The 15630-nt window shown below is 28.7% G+C and overlaps 2 long non-coding RNA genes across 2 annotated transcripts; both read right to left on the reverse strand.

The window, feature by feature from the left end:
- Window positions 1-2545: 2545 nt before the first annotated feature.
- Window positions 2546-3218, reverse strand: LOC148306704 (uncharacterized). Its single transcript, XR_015837963.1, has 2 exons — window positions 2987-3218; window positions 2546-2621 (listed from the first exon to the last, which is right to left on the reverse strand). It is a non-coding gene; the product is annotated as an uncharacterized LOC148306704 (long non-coding RNA).
- An 8864-nt stretch (window positions 3219-12082) lies between these two features.
- On the reverse strand, window positions 12083-14350 carry LOC148306705 (uncharacterized). The gene is made up of 4 exons (XR_015837964.1): window positions 14307-14350; window positions 14040-14139; window positions 13442-13528; window positions 12083-12324 (listed from the first exon to the last, which is right to left on the reverse strand). It is a non-coding gene; the product is annotated as an uncharacterized LOC148306705 (long non-coding RNA).
- Between the last annotated feature and the right edge of the window lie 1280 nt (window positions 14351-15630).

Genomic DNA, 15630 nt, shown 5'->3' on the forward strand with positions numbered 1-15630 from the left:
ATAATTGAACATGTACCAGACACATTGATAAAAATTGTTCAGTTAATAGTTGCTTAATTCGTAACTAACTAACCAACTAACTAACCATCACGCCGCTTCACCGCAGGGGTAGGCAGAGAGAATAGAGCGCCACACCACTCTGTCCTTGCAAACATTCTTCGCCTCTTCCACGTTCATGCCTCTCCTCATACATACCCGCCGATTGTTACGACTCCTAACCTGACCGCTTTCAAGTATTTGGCATACCTGATCGTGCCATGTTTTTCTCGGTCTTCCTCTGCTTCTTTTCCCGCTAACATTCGCCTCATAAATTTGTTTTACCGTTCTTTCCTCACTCATTCGTTCTACATGTCCAAACCATCTCAACACACCTTTCTTAATTTTATCGATAATGCTTATCTCAGCTTTGCATTCCTTCCTTATTTCACTATTCGTACATCTATCATACATCGTTTTGTCGCACGTTCTTCTGAGAGATCGCATTTCGACTGCATTCAGTCTACTTTCATCCTTCTTTTGCCAACTCCATGTTTCACTTCCATACATTAGAGTTGGAACCAGGACTCCATTGTGCACTGCCAGTTTAGCTTCCGCTGATAGGTTTTTAGTAGATTAAATTAATAAAGAATCTTCCAGAATATTCCAACACTCTGGCATAGTTATACAGATAATAATTGATTCGTTAAATAAGTACACTTAGGGATTGTTCACCATTCTGTTCATAATTAATACAGCTTTGAAGACAATCGGTACAGTTCTTGTAAAAATCTGTGAATAACCATTTTCAGTTCAGTTCAGTTCTTATTATAATCAATTTGTAATTTTTGTTTTTTTTTTAATGTTCAAGCACTTTCTACCCTCTGATTGCAAACAGCCATATATGGTATCAAACGTTTTGACCAATATCATTAGTCTGTTTTTGGTTGGTTTGATGATATTGATTTTTAGCAATAAGCCCGCCAATGTACTTATTTATTTTCTGTACATGAAGTTTAAATAAATAAATAAATACGGGAGATATAAAAGATCGGCCATCCAAATTTTAATTCTAAAAAAAAGTTTAAATTGTAAAAAAAAAATATATAAGTATGTATATAGTTTGTTTTCTACGGGTTAATATCATCAATAAATTATTATTGATAAAAATGATGATTCAATTATTATTATACTGTAAAATAAACAGGTTAGTAATATTTAAATTCACAAAATATATAAAAACACATCAATATTGTTGATGTGTTTTTATATATAATTAAAGACTGACTCAAAAATGCAAATATTTAAATCCAATAATTTATTCAAATCGTCTTGTAAATTATGATAAAGTATTTTGAATACATATTCAATGACTAAAATTTATTTCACTCCCCAAAATTAACAAACTAACCATCACGCCGCTTTCCACAGCGGCAGGCAGAGGAAATAGAACGCTACATGACTTTGCATTACCTGTAGAAAAACATTATAAAATCATAGTGGTTTACGGAACATTCAATAGATGTCGTTAAAAATTCATAACTTGAAACGCCAAGAATAGTTGTATAGGCAATCCACTGATAACTAAGCGCCAATTCTATTTTTACCAAACGTATATAAATATCAACATTATTATTGCAAATGGTTTTCGTTTGACGTAGCCTTTATTCTTTAAACTACAGTCTAATCTTGCATGTACAGGTTACGTAGGTGATAATCAATATCTTAAAATAGATTTTAATGTTTTTTAAAAAGCGATGAAAACAGTTTTTAATAAAATATCTTGTATTTTTTGTAAAAAAATGTTGATTAATAAAGGAAGAAATTTAATTAAAAAAAGAGAATTACGTTTTGAAGTAGAAGAACAATATGATATTTATACATATGAGGAAGAATATGGAAATCAGGCTCTTCTTTACTTTTATAAAGATATCAATAATAATACGATATATATATATATATATATATATATATATATATATATATATATATATATATATATATATATATATATATATATATATATATATATATATATATATATATATATATATATATATATATATATATATATATATATATATATATATATATATATATATATATATATATATTTATATATATATATATATATATATATATATATATATTTATATATATATATATATATATATATATATATATATATATATATATATATATATATATATATATATATATATATATATATATATATATATATATATATATATATATATATATATATATATATTTATGGTATATACAATATGTATTTATATATAACACGCAAGGATAGCAAAACCCAGAATATGTGATAAAAAATTTGGACATATTGTAAATAAAATAAAAGTCAATAAATGCAAAAATTTATTTGAAAAACTTATGTACAAAAAACTTATTTAAGAAATAAATTTACGTAAATATATGAAATAAATATACATGATCTAAAATACAATTTTAAAATATGTAAGTGAATTTTTAATAAAATCGTAATGTACCTACGTATATGGGTGAATTTGGATTATTACAAAGACCATATTAGTTTATCGGAATTCTTTGAGTATTTCTTTGCGATTTTATGTTGTGAGAGTCTGACGGAGTGATTTGAGGATTCCCATCGGTATCTGAAAAAAGAGTACATTCAGTATTTTAACAATATCAGATATCAATAAATTTCAAAGTTTAATAGATATTTTTTTATTGCTTTCAGATATTTTCCCTTGGTTTGATGGAAATGCTATCAAAAAGTATATTTTAAGATTTTAAAATAAAATATTGTAGGAATATTTGAAAAAAATCTTAGAAAATGCAAAGTTAATCGAAATTTATGGGGAAATAAATGTAAGTGAAATTAAAAATACAAATATTTAGTAAACATTATCTAAGTCTGAATTAAAGACCTACTCGTCTTTCCATACATTTGCAATGTGTGGGAATGAATTTAAAATGAATACTTTTAAATTAATATTTAACAATTCAATTTACTTACCGACAACCCTCTTCTAATATTCTCTCTTCTTCTTTGTTCTTCTGCAGCAATAGAACCAACTGGAGGTTGAGTTGAAGTTGGTGGTGTGACTTTTGTTTCCTGCGTTGGTGGTATATCTTGGCTGGGTCTACCTCCTTGTGAATATCGCATATCTTGCGAATATCTTGAATCCTGTGAATATCCCGTATCCTGCGAAAATCTCGAATCTTGCGAATACCTTGAACTTTGTGAAATTTTCATTTCCTGGGGATATCTCGGATCTTGTGGAAATCTAGAATCCTGGGAGTATCTCGAATCTTGTGAAAATCTGGGATCTTGGGAGTATCTCGGATCTTGTGGAAACCTAGAATCCTGGGAATGTCTTGGATCTTGTTGGACATTCGTGTATCTCGTATCCTGGGGGTATCTATAATCCTGGGGATTTCTGGTTTCTTGAAAAAATCTTCGATCTTGCGCGTTTCTCAAGTCCTGCGATTGTCTTATGTCCTGAGGATATCTCGGATCTTGGGAACCCCTCGAATCTTGATATCGATTAGGGTCCTGGACGATAGAATTCCTGGCATCCAGAGGACTCTTTGTGGTCGTTGTTTGAGACATTTTTATCAAAAGATTTTTAACGATTTCCTGGAAATCTGGTTTACTCTGGAAAGGAAATTAAGATTTAATTACAGTAAATTAATGTTAAAGTACAGTAAATAAAGGATCATGTTAAAGAAATTAAGGTTTATAAAAGTTAAATACAGTGTCTACAAAAAAGTTTGATTTTTATTTATTTTCGTTTTTTGATTGTTTGTCATTAACATATGGAAAAAGTTGTTCAAATCGTAAATCAACAACGGATCTCAGATTTAGATGTATATTTTTTTTATATTCATAGCTCACTTTGTGTAACATCACTTTAAAAACTACGTAATTATTACGACATTATGAGGTCATCTGTAAACTTAAGAGAAATTGCTACGATCTCCTATTTATATATCGTGGGTTTACTGAAAAAAAACGTTAACTCGAAAATATACTATTTTGACTTAATGTTGCAGTATAATAAAGTTTTCAACGTTCTTTAAACTGGTAAAATACACTAAGTAGTTTAAAATTTCATTTTTATGTGGTTTTAAAAGTTAATTCAACTTTAAGTTTAATAGCAGGTATTTTATTCAGTCAAAAAGTTTTAAATAACAGGGATTTTATGGCTAAAGTTTTTGCCAGTATACCTACCCACGTCAGGTATCACCCAAAATTGGGTGCTTTGCCAAAAATAAACAAACCTACCCACGATATTTTAAAACATTTTATTTTTATTATTTTAAAGAGAGAGAAAGAAGATAAGTTAATATCACAATTAGAACATTTTCAAAAACAAACTTAGGTTAAATTTAATTGATTATTTACTAAGAGTAAGTCATTATTGCTGTACTAATTTATATTTTTTAAAGATAACAAAAAACTATTATCAAGATTACATATAACATATTAATTTCTACACATATGCACTGGTTTGAAGTAAATAGTTATATCAAGTATAAGACAGCATGATACTTACAGTAGCTGGTGAATTTGGTGCAGAAGTCACCAGATTAAAGACAATTGTCAACAAGAAGATCACTGCCTGAAGCTGAGCCATTTTTTCTGTAAAATAAAATTAGTAAACATTAAACTTAAATAGTTTTCGTAGTTAAGATAACTAAAGCTTACTTTGTGGACGTCAATTTGTTATGACTTATATTTTAAAATTGGTGTTTACGCTGTATCGTCAGGAATTTAAATTTACTGATTTAAAAAATGTTAACTTGATTTTTACTGAATAGAATTCAATTTAAAGTTGTAGACATACTTTTTTCTTCAAAATTTCGTTATGAATCAACGCCCTGAGATAACATATTGATGTGAATTAAACAAAAAATGTTCGTTTGTTCAAAATATTAAATCTCCTAAAGTTAGACAGAGATTGCTTTGAAATTTATTCATACGCTTGTGTTTTTATACTATGGCAGTACTTTTTACCTGGTACAAATATTTGTTTAAATCACAACGGCAGCGCCATCTCTTGAACGTAACAGCAACATAATACTAAATATTCATGGCTGACATCGTGCTTCTTGGTGTGATGAGATGGTTTACATGGTGAATGAATGGGTGAAGAAAGAAACAGTAAAACGAATTTATGAAACGACTGAGATAGAAGCCAAGGAAGACCGATGAAAACTTGGAATGATCAAATATTTCAAATACTTGAAAGCTGTCAATTAGGTCGGGAGTCGGAATAATCTGCGAATATGTATGATAAGATGCATAAATGTGAAAGAGGCAAAGATGGTTAGCTATGATTGTTGCCTGTCCCGCAGGGGTGGGCAGAGAAAATAGTAGTTGTAACTGTAGTGTTCTATTTTATCTGCCTACCCCTGCGGAGAAGCGGCATGATGGTTAGTTATATTTAACATGAAGTGTAAGATTTTTTTACCTACTTTCTAGGCGCCACTCTCCAGTAAAGATCTTCGAGCTAACTGTCATCCTTATCTCTGAACTCATTATTATATAGTAGAAATTATAGTAAATATGTTGAGAAAGATCTCTGTAACTGTCGTGTAACGCTACTGCGTTTTGAGGGATTTGTTGCATGCTGGTAGATTGTGACATTGACCTCAAAAGCATGTTACAAATAACCATTGTCCATTGAGGCGCTCAAAGTCACTATAAATATATTTAATCATCTTTATTTTTACTGTTGAATTTACTTTGTGTGCGGAGTTTTATGTGAATTTATCAATGATATACTTTTTGTTAAACCTTCATCCTCATCCGATGGTGCATAGGGCACTGCATCATATAAACTCAGTGTTTTCTTGATCGTTAACACATGATACCAGTCCAGGGTAATATTAAATAAAAAAATTGAGTGAAAAAATCGCTCAAGTTAAAATACGAGTCCATAACTCGAGAAATAAAAACTGAAAGTTTGGTATATTCACCTGGTAATGAGAACATCTGTAGATTTCAAAATTTGTCATTTTTAAATTAATAAGCTTAAACAAGTATTCTTGTAGTCTGTTGAATTTTAATGTTTAAAACGCAATCAATTGGCAAATTGACGTTTCTTGAACGAATAGAGAAAGTAAAAAAATAATAGTCACTTTTTAATAGATTTATATTATCCACTGACACTTCGTGATGGAATTGCATTTTAATGTATTTTTAGATTAAAACCAATATTTTTAGCTTTTCCACTTTATTTTTATTTGACCGGCGACCGGGTTTCGTCGTTACCGACATCATCAGACTGGTGATGATCAGTCTGATGATGTCGGTAACGACGAAACCCGGTCGCTGGTCAAATAAAAATAAAGTGGAAAAGCTAAAAATATTGGTTTTAATCTAATAATATATTAAATAATAGCCATTCCAAATAAGTACTTATTGTCGTTAGTCATTTCGATATGCGTAACGAAACCAGGCTGGGATCAAATTTATTTTTAGCGCATGGCTTGCAGAGCGATGGTTATCAACTGGATAATGGGTAGTTTTAACTGAAAAATTTAAATACTGAGAGATACAGGAGTTGAGAGTTAAAGTTTATTTCACAAGGACTTTTCGTTACAAGGTAAGATATTATCGGGATTTCTGAATAAGAGTTGTGTACTACGATTAGAATGACATATAACAAAATGCTTCGTTTGTATTTTGAATAAAAAAAGAAAATGACGATTGTTTATTTTGAATATAAAAAGATATTTTATTTGCCAGTCGCAAGTGTCATCAATTGAGGAACGGCTGCTTGTAATGACGTAAATAATCCTTCAGGAAGCTGAAAAAAATGTAAACATAATTTAACCTATCCATAGGAATAAAAATGTAATTTTTGTCTGTTCAAAATCTTAAATCTCCTAAAAAAAATTACCGATTGCTTTGATTGAAAAAAATATATTTATCGCAATGGCAGCGCCATCTGTTAAAAAGTTGCAATTTTTTTTTTATAGGCAAAGCACCCAAAATTGAGTGATACAAAAAAATGCAATATACGTAATACTTAACATTGCTTATGGCGGACAGCGTGCTTTTTGTCAGCTACTTGAATATTTTATACCCAAGAACTTTGCGAAACTAAACATATTAGAAAACTACGCTTTTGTTTTTCTCTCATTAATAATAAATAAGTTTTCGTTAATATAGAAGTATTCAGTAGTAACAATAAAAAGTATTTGTAACTTACACCAAGGGTTCTAAAAACGGTCTCTATTTGGGTTTGAAGTTGGCTCTGAGGGGACCTTTTGTGTCTTCCATAATCATGGTCAGAAGTCTGAAAATACATAAAATTTCCAAAATATTTTGTTATGGTTGTAAAACTACCTACTTTTAATGATTCATGTGTGAAAAAAAATTGTGGAAATTCTGTGAATTTTCTGTGAATTCTGTGAATTTTTTTACATCTCAGACGAAGAAAAATATGGGTATTAACGAAGCTAATGACATATCATTGGCTGGTTAAGTTATCACATTCACCATTTATTCTTTCTACTCATACTTGACTACCACACTACTATAAATTAATAAACAAATTATACTGAAAAATAATGTTAAAAACGAAGTCAACTCCTGCTAAGAAGACTGAGTAAAACTTGCCATGATCAATTATTTCAAATGCTTGAAAGCGGTTAAGTAAATTTAATTTTTAAATATGCATATTGAACTTATAAAATACACATAATTTAATCAATATGAAGTTGTAAGTAGATAAAGTACATTATGAGTATTTGCTTTGATGAAGTAACTTGTCCTTTGACATCATAATATTGAAGACCTTAACAAACTGATGTAACGATAAAATACATACAAATATAATATTTTAATATTACTAAATGTGCGGCAAAACGATGTATGATAGAAGTTCGAATGGTAGTATAAGAAAGCATGTAAGACTGAGATAAGCATAATCGATAAAATTAAGAAAGGTATATTTTGATGGTTTTATGACAAAAATATCTTTTAATTACGACAGTGGAGTCTTGATTGGTTATAACGGTTAGCCTTATTAAGCATGTATTACACATACATCAGAATAAGAGTCGTTTGAATCATCATCATCTGATGCTGGAGCTGATTCAACCAGAATAATGAAGATGAGGGCAAATGCCATGAAAAATAACGCATTCTTGGACATTTTTTCTTGGATCTGTAAGAAAAATGAAATACATATTATAAATAAAAATATTAATTGTAAATATTTTTGTTAGTTCAGATTTTGTGCAAAAGTTATATTTGCTAGTATAGTGAAAGGAGAGCAAAATAAAATATTGAAATAGGTTTTTAAAAAGGGTTAATCTTTACATAATTTTCCATTTTGAAAGATGAAGAAAAGTATGGAAGGCTAGATATATACAGAGTATGCAACCTGACATTATCTGGTTTATGTAATCACTTTATACAATTGTGTAAGGTTTACCACTCTCCTCATTTATAGAACATCCTTTTTCGACTTATTCTCTTCAGAGATATTTATGATTATAATACATAATTTCTTGATCATTATTAGAAATTAAATATTTAAATCATTTATGATTATAATATATAATCAGACAAAGTAAAGTAGAATTTTATTATCTTACCTTCTTATTTGAGAAAAATTATGATAAAAATTACAGTTAAGTAATTACAAAAAATACAGTAAAATACAGTTAGGTAATTTTTTGATTTTTTATTAAATTTAAGAAGTCTTACTTTTTAATTTTAAATATTAAAATCATACAAAAATTGACGCTTTATAATTTTATTGAATAAAACGACCATTGATATAATATTGATTTGCTTAATTTTCAGTTTGTATTTTTTCCTTTATTTCACATAGTATGTTAATAACTGCATTTTAATTTAGAAGATATTCAATCATTATATTATATTTTGTACTTACAGATGATCAATCTCCCTTTTTATTCGTTAGTCTAAATCAAATCTGCAGATCTTATATGAGAATGAGTTAAAATGACTGAAAAATGCATCTTAAATACTTGTCTCCAAACACAAATACCATAAAAAATACAAATGAACAAAATATTTGATTTTTTACTCTAAAAACTACAACCTCGTTTATTTCAAGAAATCATAGATACATAACAATATCAGGCATCAACAAACGTTTATGTTTTAAGCTTTTGTACACAATAAACAAACAATATCTTTCAACCAACTAATAACAGACTTAACAATTAGCTGGCTTAAGTGTGTACACTTTTTAAAGTTGTGTAACGTTTACCATTCTGCCCATTATTGAACATCCGATGAAAGAGTCCTTCTTCTTCTTCTTTTATTAAGGCTATGTCCTGTCACTCTCCGGTTCGCTCCTGGGAGTTGGAAGACCAGCTATCTCTCCAGTGGTCTTCCTGGGGGTCTTATCCCGCTTATGCTGCTGCCCGCTGCTATCCTCACCACTCGATCCGAACTCGCTCTTCCCACATGATTTCTCCAGAAACGTCTTCTTTCTCTTCCCCATCACACAACATCTTCAACATCGCAGGTTTTTCTTATTTCAGAGTTTCTAACTCTGTGATGAAAGAGTCCATTAGAATAAATTCCAAAATAGGTGAAAAATATATTATATAATAAGTGTAAAAATATGTTTTTTTTTAAATTTATACTGTACATAAATTTTCTTTATTAAATAAAACCCAAACATGTTTTTAACCACGTTTTTTTGGTGTTTTTTCCAACCGGTTTTGACAAGCACCTTGTGATCTTCAGATATGGATATATAAAAATAATAAAATGTCAGTTTTATTTTACAAAGTTTACAAATATTGCCACAATGTAACATCAAAAACCATTTAAAAACTTTAACTTTCTGCTAAAAAAAACTCGATATATCAATTTCGTACACTTCTTCATAACTAATACTTTGTATGGAATATTTGCATCAGATTTTGGTCAATCATTTATTTTATTTAAAATATATGCAAGCATACGCTCTTAAATTGTTTATTATTGCTGATATTCGGTTGGTTAATCAAAAGGTAAATTACCTAAATAAATACGTAGTTTGATTAATATAATTAGTTTTACTGTGAAATTCTAAAGTAAAACTTCGCTTCCAGTAATTTGTACGATGTTTAATTGATAAAGGTGACCCCGTGTGTAAAAAATGAGGTAAGTACATAAAAAACAATATGTTTTCTTATTGAGGGATTTCGTAACGTGATTATAACTGGAATAAACTTAAAATCTTTGATGATTTTTATCCACACTCCACACTCCAGTTGGAGAATCCACCTGTTTCGCTCAAACATTGGGCAAGATCTCAGTACGTGTTGCTACCATAGTACGTGTTGCTATCTATTGATCTCAGTACGTGTTGCATTGTTGTCCACCATAGAATGGCACCACAGACTGAGCAGTGGTGCCATTCTATGGTGGATTCTAGTGACATGCTTTAACCATGTTGAGACAGTTTGAGCATGTCACTAAAATGAGTGAAAAAAGAACAATAAAATAAAATTAAAAGGCGAATGTGGTTGGTACAGGCCTGGGTACATGGCCGTATGGTATATCTATTTGTCTTGCTGTCGTGTTAATGTATTAATTTAATTAATTTAAAGTATCTAGAGTCCCCAGTCCTGCTAAATACCTCGTTGTTCCCTACGTAGTAAAACCTTTTGTAACACCACATATCAAAGGTCTCCAGCCGCCTCCGTTCTGTTTGCCCGATAGCCCACGTTTCGCTTCCGTACAACAGTTTACACCATATTAATATTTACATGTATGTACAATAGTAGTGCAGGAACTATGTCATAAAAAATAAAATGAAAATGTAATTTTTAAGTATATTTTATTCATGGTAAAGACATTTTAAAATAACAGTTTATTTTTCTTAAATGATCATCCTACTGCTAGAAGAAGTAATTGAGGTATGCTTGCTCGCAATGAATCGAATAATCCCTCTGGAAGCTGTGAAAATTCAAAATAAAAATATTTGTTATTTATACATATTTTCATGATATATTTCCTACGCTAATATCGCAATAGTTTTTATATTACGATTAAATATCATTTATATCATAGTTAAAAATAAAAATTATAAATTAAGATAGCGCCATTTTCGTAAAATACTACCTCAAGGGCGCTTATATAACATATTTCAAAAAAATAATGATGACATACTCCAAGGGTTCTAAAAATGTCTTCAATCTGCGTTTGTAGTTGACTCCGAAAGAAGAAACGCTTTATTCTATGGTTACGTATCTGAGGATTCTGAAAAAAAGATAAAACTTTAAAAAATCCTGGATATTAATAAAATCAGATGTTTTCTCATTAAATTTTACTGAAGCAAATGCATTAATAAGCGATTTGCGATGTATAATATATTTAAATAAACGTTATTAAGGGCCCTTGATTTCTCACGAAAATTTCTCACAAATAGTCCAAAAAATAAATAGACACAGTATTCAAATTTCCAGGTTTCATAATGCTTGATTTATCTTCATTTAACTTTTATATATCTTTATGCGACCAATGGTGTATAGGGCACTGCATGCTACTGACGCAATATTATTTTGATCATTAATTTTCTAAAGACCAGACAATTAGGTCCTGCGCTTCTAGTTCCTGATTGTCTAGGGTGAAACTTACATTTATTTAAATCTCCCTTGGTATTTGAACCCGGAACCTCCAGCAAGGTAAACAAACGTGCTAACTACTATACTACGAAGGTAGCTGATGATTTATTTAGTGTTTTTATTTTAAAATTAGGGAAAGATTTGTAGTTTGTATATAACTGTATATTTTCTGCATATTTATTATCTGTAAATTTTTGTAGTTAAACTTTATGTACTTGAATTTAAAAAACCTGATGAAAAATTGCTTAAATCACAATTTTTTGAGATTTTCAAAATTTGTATTTTAACAGCAACAAAAAACAATCCTCTTGAAAGCAACATATAATATATTTTCTACATTTAAAGCATTCATAATTAAGAATATAAATATTTTCTTAAAAATCCACTTTATTTACATTATATAGGACCTTTTCAAAAGATTACAGCAAATTTAGTAATAATAGAAATCATGTAGGTACAGGAAATGGTTCAATTATGATCAAAAGTAAAACACCATATATATATTTTCGATAAATTTATATAAACAATACAATAACAAACTTTATTTCACAATAATAGTTTTATACGAATAGGTAAGATATTAGCAGTAATTATTTTTATGGTTTTGTTAAGAATATTTCACTATTATTTCTTTATATGAGGGCGTCTGAAAATCTTATCCGTGGTCCTTTTTTATCCCATTAGAAGAGGAAGAAGTTGAGGAATGGCAGCCCTTAACGATGCGAAAGTTCCTTCTGGTAGCTATAAATAAAATAAAAATCACATACTCCGAAGTTTTGAACTGTGTTCAGCTGTAAACGTAATTAAAAAAAAACTTTGTTACTATTTACCCTATAGATAACATATGAATTATTTTTTGACATCTCATCAAAGATGAAGAAGAATATGGAAGTCTGGGCATTTACGGGGCTGACGACCGTAATAGGCTGGTTTAAGTGATCACTTTACACACGTCTAACATTCACCAATTCTACCCATTATTGACAACCACACTACTCAAATTCTTGGAAGTTCTATATATATATATATATATATATATATATATATATATATATATATATATATATATATATATATATATATATATATATATATATATATATATATATATATATATATATGTATATATATATATATATATATATATATATATATATATATATATATATATATATATATATATATATATATATATATATATATATATATATATAACCAATTTAGAAACCTTATTCTTGAATCACTAGAACTTCACTAGAGACATCTATTGGTGAGATGTAAAGAAGCTTTTTTAAAGAAGCTGTAAATAAAATAACATATGAATATTATAAGTGTCTCGAATAGAGGTGAAACATCAATCGTTTCATTTTATTAAAAAGTGGTATTATACAAGTGTATTATTTTTGTTGTTATTTAAATCATCAATTTATTCTACCAAGTTAATGCCGAATTAATAAATAATACCGAGTTTGTATTTTAATTCAAATAAAAAAAATTAACACACTTTATAGAACATACTGTCAAAAATCGTCAGGAAAACAATAATTTCACTGATATAAGTCAACTACATTTCATTGCATTTTAATTTATTAAATTATTGCAACTTATTTAATAACCTTATTTTTAACAATTTTTTTCATTTTCCAACACTAATTTATTTATCTCTTTATTATTTTACAATTATTTTTAGGTAATTTACGTCACTGTTACATCGATCAATTTTATCTTAAATTTTGATTCGACGACGTTTAAAAAACACTGATTTACACATTGGTTGTATGCGTCGTTCTTAGTTTTGCTTCCTACCAAAGATTTCAAGTTATTATCGTACTATGTAACCAGTTTCATGTTAACTTACACCAAGAGTCCTGAAAACATCTTCGATTTGGGTTTGAAGAGTGCTTTGGGGGTCTCTTTTTTCTCTTACTAGGCCCACAGTTGACACCTTGAAATAAAATATGATATCTTTATTGACCATTTAGAAAGAAAAAAACACTAAAATTAAAGTAACTTTAAATGTTTAAATTAATTTAAGTGAATTTTCTCTTGAATATGATTCTCATACATATATGTATTTCTACCCTGGACTGGTACCTAAAGTGCAAAGTCATAACATTTTCTTCGTATATTTAACGATCAAGATAACACTGCATTTACACGATGCAGTAACCCGTGCATTGGATGCGGATAAGGATAAGAAAAAAATACTTGTTTGTATCAGACGCTCGATTATTTTGATGGTTTTCTTTAAATTAAAATTTTTTATTTACTACTTTATAAAATAGACCTAAAAAATTGCCTGAATCGACCTTATTGGTTTTTGTTGTTGTTGATATTTTGTTTCTCGCTTTGATAAAAATTGATACGTTTTTTCCACAAAAAATATAAAAACGTTATTAAATAATATTGTAAATATATTTTTGGTACGATTTTTTTTAGTGTATTAAATATCTTACCGAATTTCCATAAGTGGTCGCAGCGTCTGAAGTTTCCACATATATCAAAATACCCATAGCAATGGCGATACAAGCAACAAAATATTTGGCCATGGCGAATCTAAAAGAAAAATATTACATCTTATATGATTACATATTAATATATTACATAAAATATATTCTTTGCAGCTCAATTAAATTATTCTCATGAGTTCTTTAATTTTGTCTAGTAATACGAGTACTTGAAACAACTTTTAATTTATTTTTTATTAAAAAAAAATCACTTACTCAATATTTGTACTCTGACAAAAATATTTCTTGCTAGCTGAATTAAGAATGTGCTAAAAAGTTTTAATTATGACATTTTATAGCTTCATTTAATACTTTTAATTTTTGTTTCAACGGCTAATTGAACAAATGGCGATTGTGTTTTAAATGTGATGATGCATAACGGACTAATTACTTTTAAAACATTTTTTCTCTTTTTATATGTTCCAAGAAAATTCAAACGTAAGTAAAAGATTTTAAAATAAAACATTTAAACATTAAGGACTCGCAGTCCGAATAAACTTCGTTACTTGACATAAAAAGCAAAGAAAATCATTATACATTATACAATTATTACATATTATTGTATGACATCTCATCAAAGATGAAGAAGAATATGGAAGTCTGGGCATTTACGGGGCTGACGACCGTCATAGGGTGGTTTAAGTGATCACTTTACACACGTGTAACATTCACCAATTCTACCCATTATTGACAAACACACTACTCAAATTCTTGGAAGTTCTGTATATATGAACCAATTTAGAAACCCTGTTCTTGAATCACTAGAACTTCACTAGAGACATCTATTGGTGAGATATAAAGATGCTTTTTACTAAGCAGAAACTCTTATATTAGTATGTGAGGTCCGAATCCTTCAGACTTCCATATTCTTCTTCATCTTTGATGAGATGTCAAACAATAATATGAAAATAACTCCTGTAATTAGAGATAATCCAGATTTTGTGAACAAGTATTTGGACACACTCAAAATGTTGTCAATTATTATATATTTTTATGTTCACTATTAGAGTAGATTTTTAAAAACTTTCGATCTCAGTTACCAAGGGGGTCTAAAAAGTTGTTAATTTTATTTAAAAATGTCTTTAGAAGTCGAAAATGATATAGAGCGCATCCGAGAGTTATGCGAATAAGAACTATTATCCATTAATTAATAGCTTAAATATATATTAATTACAAAGTTTTATTGATTAATGACTTCAAACAATTAATTTTTGCTTATTTTATCTTAATTTTATTTGAAAAATCATTTAAATAATCAAACTTAAGAAAAAATATTAACCTAACCTTGTTCCGCATACTTATAGTATATAATGCATAGTATTGAGTATATGCGAGGGACGTAGAAAATTTCAAAGTACTGTTACGCATTGTTGAATAGATATTCGATTTTTTCCTTCGTTATCAATCCACGAGAAAAATATGTTTTAAATTTGTATATTTCATATTTTAAATTTATAATATAATTGGTAATATAGCACCTACTTACATTTAAAACTTGATAGTTCTGAATGCTATGGTTCCCTACTAGTACTAATAAAAT

Source organism: Brachycentrus maculatus, unplaced genomic scaffold (assembly GCF_059751285.1).
Source record: "Brachycentrus maculatus isolate JH-2025_06_01 unplaced genomic scaffold, ASM5975128v1 h1tg000229l, whole genome shotgun sequence".
NCBI classification, from domain to species: domain Eukaryota; kingdom Metazoa; phylum Arthropoda; class Insecta; order Trichoptera; family Brachycentridae; genus Brachycentrus; species Brachycentrus maculatus.